Source organism: Triticum aestivum, chromosome 1A, assembly GCF_018294505.1.
Source record: "Triticum aestivum cultivar Chinese Spring chromosome 1A, IWGSC CS RefSeq v2.1, whole genome shotgun sequence".
NCBI lineage: Eukaryota > Viridiplantae > Streptophyta > Magnoliopsida > Poales > Poaceae > Triticum > Triticum aestivum.
Window position 1 is genome coordinate 240,539,661 of NC_057794.1, and position 8,325 is coordinate 240,547,985.

Below are 8,325 nucleotides of genomic sequence, written 5' to 3' on the forward strand. Positions count from 1 at the left end.
GTTTGTGGACTCTGAGCCTTCATCGTTTGATTTCGAAGGCAACTTTTTTAGACTCAGAGTAAGATTGGACGTCCGTCATCCTCTGAAGAAAGCTATATCCTTGATCCGGGGAGGAGAGAGGGAGATTTTTGCTGTAAAGTATGAGCGCTTGCCTGATTGGTGTCAGGTCTGCGGCATGATGGGCCATGAGTTCAAGGAGCACGGCGACGGGGTGCACCCCCCCCCCCCTCTGCACTGGTGTTCAAAAATCTCCGGGCGCCAGCTACCACTGCGTGGGGAACCCGACGCCGGAACAGAAAGCAGCAGAACCAGAGGCAAGAGATGCATGTGGAATTCAGTCCAGAGGCAAGCCAGCAAGAGGCACATGTAGATGAAGGTATGGACCTAGATAACAACAGGAAGCGTACTTCCGATCAGGTTATTAGCTCTCCAAACCCTAAATCGACGGGGCTGGAGCTGGTGGCGGGGACGAAGCCAAGTGGGAGCACGGTGTCGATTAGTCCTCCTCCAAAGCAGGACCCGAAGAGGTCTAAACTCACGGGGCAGATGGGGAAGACAGGCACTTCGGGCGATAAGGAAGGGACAGTTGGTGTGCTGAAGAAAAACCCCAGTGGGGGGAAAAGCTCGGACGCGAGATTGGCGGCCTCTTCGGCGGAGGACCGCCGGACGGAATGAATCTGTTATGCTGGAACTGTCGGGGGATTGGCAACGCCCCGACAGTTCAAGAGCTGCGCGAACTCACGAATAAGTTTGCCCCTAGAGTGCTTTGTCTAGTTGAAACCCAGATTAGTGGGGTTAGAGCTGAGAATTTGAAGAGTACTTTAGGTTATGATTGTTCTTTTGCTGTTGATGCCTCTGGTAGGAGTGGAGGCTTGGCTATTTTCTGGAATGATGAAATAAAGGATGAAATTTTGGGTTATTCTAAGTATCATATTGATTGCAAACTCGTTGGCATAGGAGACCAACCATGGAGGCTATCTTGTTTCTATGGCGAAGCTCAGACGCATCTTCGCCATCACACCTGGAATACAATGAAAAACCTGTCCACCCTACAAGATCTGCCGTGGGTGTGCATAGGCGACTTCAATGAGGTGCTGAGACACGATGAGCATGACGGGATTGGCTCGAGAAGTCAATCGCAGATCCAGGGCTTCAGAGATGCGGTTGACGTGTGTGGCTTACTTGATCTCGGATACAAAGGTGTAAAATGGACTCATGAGAAGAAGGTAACAGGAGGCTCATATACCCGAGTCAGGCTGGATAGAGCTATGGGTTCGGTGGATTGGTGTGGTATGTTTCCGTCAGTGGCTGTTGAACATGTCACGGTAGCGACTTCGGACCATTCGGCCATAGTGCTACAGCTAAGCCAACCGAATGGAGGAGCCAAGAAGGCCAAGCAGTTTAGGTATGAGGTCATGTGGGAGACCCACCCCGATCTGAAACTTGTGGTGCAGGCAGCATGGGAGCCCAATGGCCATAATCTAACGGCGGGTGAAGTCCGCGCAAATCTCGAGGCCTTAGCGAATAATCTGGGAGACTGGTCACGTACCACTTTCGGAAGCGTCAGAGGAGAAATACGCAGTTTAAAGAAGGAGCTAGACCGCCTGCGTAGTGACTGCATGAGAGCTGGTCCTTCACATGTGGAAATCAAGATCAATGACCGCCTTATTGAACTCTATCTGCGAGAAGAGCTGATGTGGCGTCAGAGGTCTCGGGTTGAGTGGTTATCAGCAGGGGATCGGAACTCCCGTTTCTTTCATATGCGGGCATCTATGCGGAGGAGAAAGAACTTGATCAAGGCACTGCAGAAACCAAATGGGCAAGTGACCACGGAGCTAAGGAGATGCAACAGATGGCAACTGATTTTTACAAAAAACTATACACTTCAGAGGGAGTTGAGGGCCTGCAAGATGTTCTTCAACATGTGCCTTTGAAGGTTACTCCGGAGATGAATGCATCGTTGCTGGCCCCGTATGAGGCGAAGGAGGTCAAGAGTGCTCTTTTTTAGATGTTTCCTACCAAAGCACCAGGTCCGGACGGGTTTCCAGCTCATTTCTTCCAGAGACATTGGGATGTTTGTGGTGAAACAGTCACCAGAGCCGTCCTGGCTATAGTCAGGGGTGACGAGAGCCCTGCTTGCTTGAATGATACCCTACTGGTTCTGATTCCGAAGGTATCTAACCCAACCTTGCTCTCACAGTTTCGCCCTATAAGTTTGTGTAATGTTTTTTACAAGATAGCTTCAAAAGTGCTTGCAAATCGGCTCAAGGTAATCCTCCCGGATATTATATCAGAGGAGCAGTCAGCTTTCGTCCCCGGAAGACTTATTACTGACAACATTATATCGGCTTATGAATGTTTACACTTCATGAAGCATAACAGATCAAAGAACAACAGTTATGCAACTCTCAAGCTTGATATGATGAAGGCTTATGACCGGGTTGAGTGGACGTATTTGAAATCAGTGATGGAAAAGTTAGGCTTTGCAGCACCATGGGTGTCTGTTGTGATGAACATGGTGAGCTCTGTATCATTTTCAGTCATGTTCAATGGTGTGAAGTCAGAAGTTTTCAAACCTACAAGGGGTATTCGACAGGGAGATCCAATCTCTCCATATTTTTTCTTGTTAGCAGCAGAGGGCCTTTCGTGCCTCTTAAAATCTCAGAATCAATCATCCCAACTCAGCGACATTAAGGTGGCACCGTCGGCACCGGCGGTAAACCACCTTTTATTCGCAGATGATAGCCTGCTGTTTTTCAGGGCAAGTGTTGATGGAGCAGAAGCAGTGTCAAACCTGTTGGAAACGTATTGTAAGACATCGGGTCAAAGGATAAATAAAGAGAACTCTTCAATTTTCTTTAGCAAGGGCTGCTCCGAGATAGTCCGTGACGCTGTCAAAGACCACTTCCAGGTTCCTAATGAATCGTTAAGTGAAAGATATTTGGGTATGCCAACGGATGTGGGTCATTCTAAGAAGGGGACTTTCAAATATTTGAGTGACAGAGTTTGGGACAAAGTAAAGGGTTGGATGAGCAAATGCATGTCTGCGGGGGGTAAGGATGTGCTAATCAAGTCGGTAGCTCAGGCTATCCCGGTGTTCTCTATGTCATGCTTTAAGCTGCCTCGAGGCTTGTGTGATCATATCAAATCCATCATAAGGAAATTTTGGTGGGGCTGCAAGCAGGGTGAACGCAAACCGGCTTGGGTGTCATGGGATGTGTTGACACGTCCAAAACACCTAGGCGGGTTGGGATTCAGAGATTTGGAGATTTTCAACCTAGCTTTGTTGTCACGTCAGGCCTGGAGACTCTTGCAAGAACCTCTGAGTTTGAGTGCAAGGATTTTGAAGGCTGTATACTACCCTGACAGTTCGATACTTAATGCTGAGTTGGGATCTCGACCTTCTCAGGTTTGGCGAGCTATCATGGAGGGGCTGGATTTGGTAAAGCAAGGAATTATTCGCAGGATCGGTAATGGACAAACAACGAAAATATGGAATGACAACTGGATACCGAAGGAGATGACGCCATGGCCCATCACGTCGTTGGTCGCCAATCCCCCAAGGTTTGTATCGGAGTTGATGTCTCCAGCAACAGCCTCATGGAATGAGGCTCTAGTCCGGTCAGTTTTCTTGCTGATAGATGCGGATGCTATTCTGAAGATCCCGGTATGCAGGCGTAATATAGAGGATTTCTGGGCTTGGAACCCGGACAAGAAAGGCAATTTCAGTGTTAGCTCAGCCTACAAGTTTTTGCTCAAGACAAAGTTGCAAAGAGAGGAGTGGTTGTACGGCGGGAGTGGATCATCTCATTCTGAGAGAGATGAACAAGCCTGGACCTCGTTATGGAAGTTGAAAATTCCGTCGAAGGTGCGAATCTTCCTTTGGAGGCTTGCACATCATTCATTACCCACAATGGATGTTTTGAAGAGGCGAAAAATGTCAGAACGAGATGTATGCCCCTTGTGCGGAGGGGAGGATTCATGGCGCCATGCCTTGGTCGCATGCACGATGGCCCGTTGTGTTTGGGCGCTGTCGGATGAAGCACTGGTGCCAATCATGTCTGAACACGAGGAATCCAACGCAAGAATTTGGTTATTCGAGCTGAGTGAGAAGATGGACCATGCAAGCTTCATGAGGATGGTTATAACGCTGTGGTCATTATGGTGTGCTAGGAGGAAGGCTATATATGAATCGATTTTTCAGAGCCCTCAACAAACAACGTCCTTTATAAATAACTATATTGATGAGCTAGGCCAAGTGAACGCCAAGGGAGTCCATGAAGGCACTCCTAATGTTGCACCACCAAGACCGAAGCGGTGGCTTCGCCCGCCGAGTGGCAATGCAAAGATTAATGTCGATGGGGCTGTGGTGAGAACATGGAGAGGTGGAGCTGTTGCAGCTCTATGCCGCGACCAAGACGGACAATACTTGGGGTCATCGGTGGTGGTTTACTATGGGATCACTGATCCCTTAACTTTGGTGACTTTTGCATGCCGCGAGGCCCTTGCTTTGGCGGAAGATCTCGGAGAGCAGAGGATCTGCGTGGCCTCGGACTGCCAAGAGGCGGTGAATGATATAAACAGGGGAACATGAGGCCCCAATGCTGCGTTGGTACATGAAATAATGAATCACTGTAATAGTTTTATTTCTTGCTCTTTTGTTTTCGAGCGTAGGAACTTCAATTTTGAAGCTCATAATCTCGCCAAGTTTGCTTGTAACCTAGATATAGGTAGACATGTTTGGTTGGGCACCCCCCATGACCCAAGCCTTGTATCTATGACAATTGCTTATGAATAAATAAAGCAGGCGAGATTTCTCAAAAAAAAAGATGAATGCATGTGCTCACATCTCATCTCAAAAAAAGAGAAAGATAAATACCTGTACGAGGAATTCACGGACGGCAGCCGCACGCCTCATCGCTTTCACAACTCGCCTCGCCTCTCTCTCGCCCGTCTGGCCCAGTTTTCTGTTAGCCCTTCGCTTCAGTCCTCACCTCGACGCCGACACCCGACGACAAGCACAACAGGGCACAATTACAAATCGATAGCGGCAAGCGCAGAAGCGCTCAACTGCAGTTTAATTCGAGGCAGTAAGATCACCTCCGCGTCTCTTCTCTCTATACGTTCTACCCGATCTAAATCTAGTAACCTAGTACGTGAAACTTTTTACCTCAATTTTCTAATTCTCCTTTTCATGGAATTTGATTAATGTAGGCCATGGAAAGATATTTTTCAAAGAAGATAAGTCGATCATCTGATCCGGATAATGATGCGGGGACATCAAGGTCACCCGTTAGATGTAATGATGTTGTGTTTGATGTTTTAAGGCGGTGAAAAATCAAAAAGGGACACTCTGAAATGTGAGCGACTTTACATGATTCTTTCACATGATGTCACTTTTATTTTAAACTTGCCAAACTAACTTGTTATTTTCTTAATGTTTTCACAAAGATGAGAAGTTGGATCCGAAATATGAAGTTTATTTTGGTATTTCTTTATCTATAATATGTAAACAGGTCATTTTATAACTTCATCCGATTGGTACGTTATGCACTCTTCAATTTTAAAGTAACAAATCTGTGTGATAAGTGATATCATATTCATATTCATTATGCTTTCTTTGACTAGTACAATGTCGTTGCGATATGTCACAAAATAGAACTTAGTTCATGCAAAATTTTCACAATAGTGAATTAACCCATTGCCGAAAATTTCTGGCTCTGCCCCAGGATGAAAAGGGCTCATTGTCACAATACAATCTTCCAACTCTGACTATAGCGGCAGGTGCGGGCAATCAAGTAGATATACTTTGCTACCAACTTTGGAGTTGATGAGCATCTAAATGTGGGGCGCAAATACACATGAGCGCTTCTAGTCTGCAGTTGTCCTCTTCACAGTCTCGACAATGGGATTCATCACTTTGAACTTGGTGAATCCATCCACTAGGTGCATCATGTTGATGGAATGGCCTCGTATCATCTTTTTATCTCCAGACTTGAGCATAAGAGTGTGCCTCAAGATAGTGTTGATAGTGGTCATTGATGAAGCTATGTATCTAGGGTAGGGTCATGGATCTGTCCAACATACCCTCCCCAAGGACATCTCTACTAAGAATCAGAAGCAGTCAAAGAGAAAACATCATCCACTCGACCGTGAAGAGGTGCTCACTCGACCACCTTGAAGACACTCGGCCATCAGAAGATGAGAAACCCTCCACTCTGGAACGGTCATGACTTAAACCATAGCTTTATGGGCATTTATAGCACTTTATTGTAGACGTTACCAGTAACGCCCCACCTTTATGAACATTGTACCCTATGTAACGGAGGGGAGCTGGGGTCCTGGCGCACTCTATATAAGCCACCCCCCTCCTCTGTGACAAGGGTTCGCACTTTCTGTAATTCACACACATATATCCAGTCGATGTCTCAGGGCTCCGAGACGCAGGGCTGTTACTTCCCCCGAGAAGGGTCTGAACTCGTAAAACTCGTGTACAACTCCTCCATAGCTAGGATCTTGCCTCTACATTCTCACCCCCTACTTTACTGTCAGTCTTAGAACCACGACAGTTGGCGCCCACCATGGGGCAGGTGTCTTAGCGACTTGTTGGAGAAGTTGCGATTTTTCCGATCCCCTTCATCATGGTTTCAGGCGGAGGTTTGGCTGAGGGCCGCGAGATCCGTCTCGGCGCGCTCGTGTTTGTCGCTGACGACTCCGCTTGGCTTTAGGAGGCTCCACTCGACGTCGACGCGCTCCCCGCTCGCGGGGCGACGCACTTTCGCGCGTGCGTCCGCGGCATCCTCCTGCGGCAACCGTCGACCCAGTATCAGTCGACTCTATCAGCTTTCCCTTCCCTGCGGCTCGCCGGAGCAAACGCTCTGGTCGGTCGAGGCTTCAGCGGTGGGTGAGGCATGCGGTGGCCCGCCAGTCGGACACCCCTCAAGTCGCGGCGATCGAGCCCGACGAAACTCTCTACGGCCTGTTCGATCTGTCGACTGGCTCCGTAGAGACCGCATCCGAGTGCGACAGCAGCGACCCAGCGGCTGAAGTTCTGATGGTCAATGGACCACGCAGACCCCCTGGCTTCAACGGTGAAGACGGAGGCGACGGGAACGGCGATCCGTCGCGCGTTCACGAGGAGTACCGCCCCGAACCCCTCTCCTTGCAGCAGAGGGAGGAACTTCGCCGCCGGAACATGGATGCATTGCATACTCCTATAGTTGGAGAAACCCCTGAGGCCCAGGCCTTGGAGCAGGCGCGCTTGGCCAACCCGGCTGAGCGCACTCAACTGGAGAACCTCCAATGCGCACTCGACGATCGCGCTCGGCAGCGCGCTCCAGAATCTAGTCGACGCCAGCTTTTTCCTCCTCCGACTCAGGTATACTGAACCCCGATCCAGAATCTAGCTGCTACTGCCCGGATAGCAGAGTCGATCCAACCCTCCCAGTCAGAAGTTGGTCGAGGTTTGGTGCAGATCCAAGCCTTGCTCCGGGCGGCGGGAGAGCAGAATACAGTTGTATCTCAGTCGCGGGATAGGATCCACAGCAGATTCGTGATGGCAGACACAGTTCAGTCGGCCCATAGCCCAAGATCGCCTCCGAGGCATGAGGGACGTGGGGATCGATGAGATCAGTACAGAAACCGAGAGCAGTATGATCGCCGAGTCGATCGTGATGATCGCCGTCGAGTGCCCACGCCTCCCCCGAGGAGCGGGTCGTACGTGCCTCAGCAGCATGAAGACAGACGCCCTCACAGTGTTGGGTGAGGTATTCCAATCGACCCCAGGGAGCCAGGCTTTGACGCGAGATCTATTCTCGTGCAGGGCTTGGTCGACAGAAACAGAGCTCACCTAGAGGGCCATGATGGAGGTCCACAAACAAGCAACAGGGTGCATGTCTCTGGTCCAGAGTGCTTCAGCAGAGCTATCAGAGCTGCAGTGATTCCCCCCAACTTCAGGTTGGTGTCTGGAGTTAGTAAGTTCACCGGAGAGTCCAAGCCTGACACTTGGCTTGAAGACTACCGAGTGGCTGTCCAGATTGGTGGCGGCAATGATGAAGTGGCCATGAAACACCTTTCTCTGATGTTGGAGGGCTCAGCCAGAGCATGGCCGAATCAGTTAGCGCCTGGCAGCATCTATACTTGGGAAGATCTCGCCCAAGTGTTTGTCAGAACATTCGAGGGCACTTGCAAACGGACGGCAGGTTTGACAGAGTTACAGTGTTGTGTTCAGAAGCCGAATGAAACTTTGAGAGATTATATCCAGAGATGGATCACCCTACACCACACGGTAGAAGATGTGTTAGATCATCAGGCAATGTGTGCCTT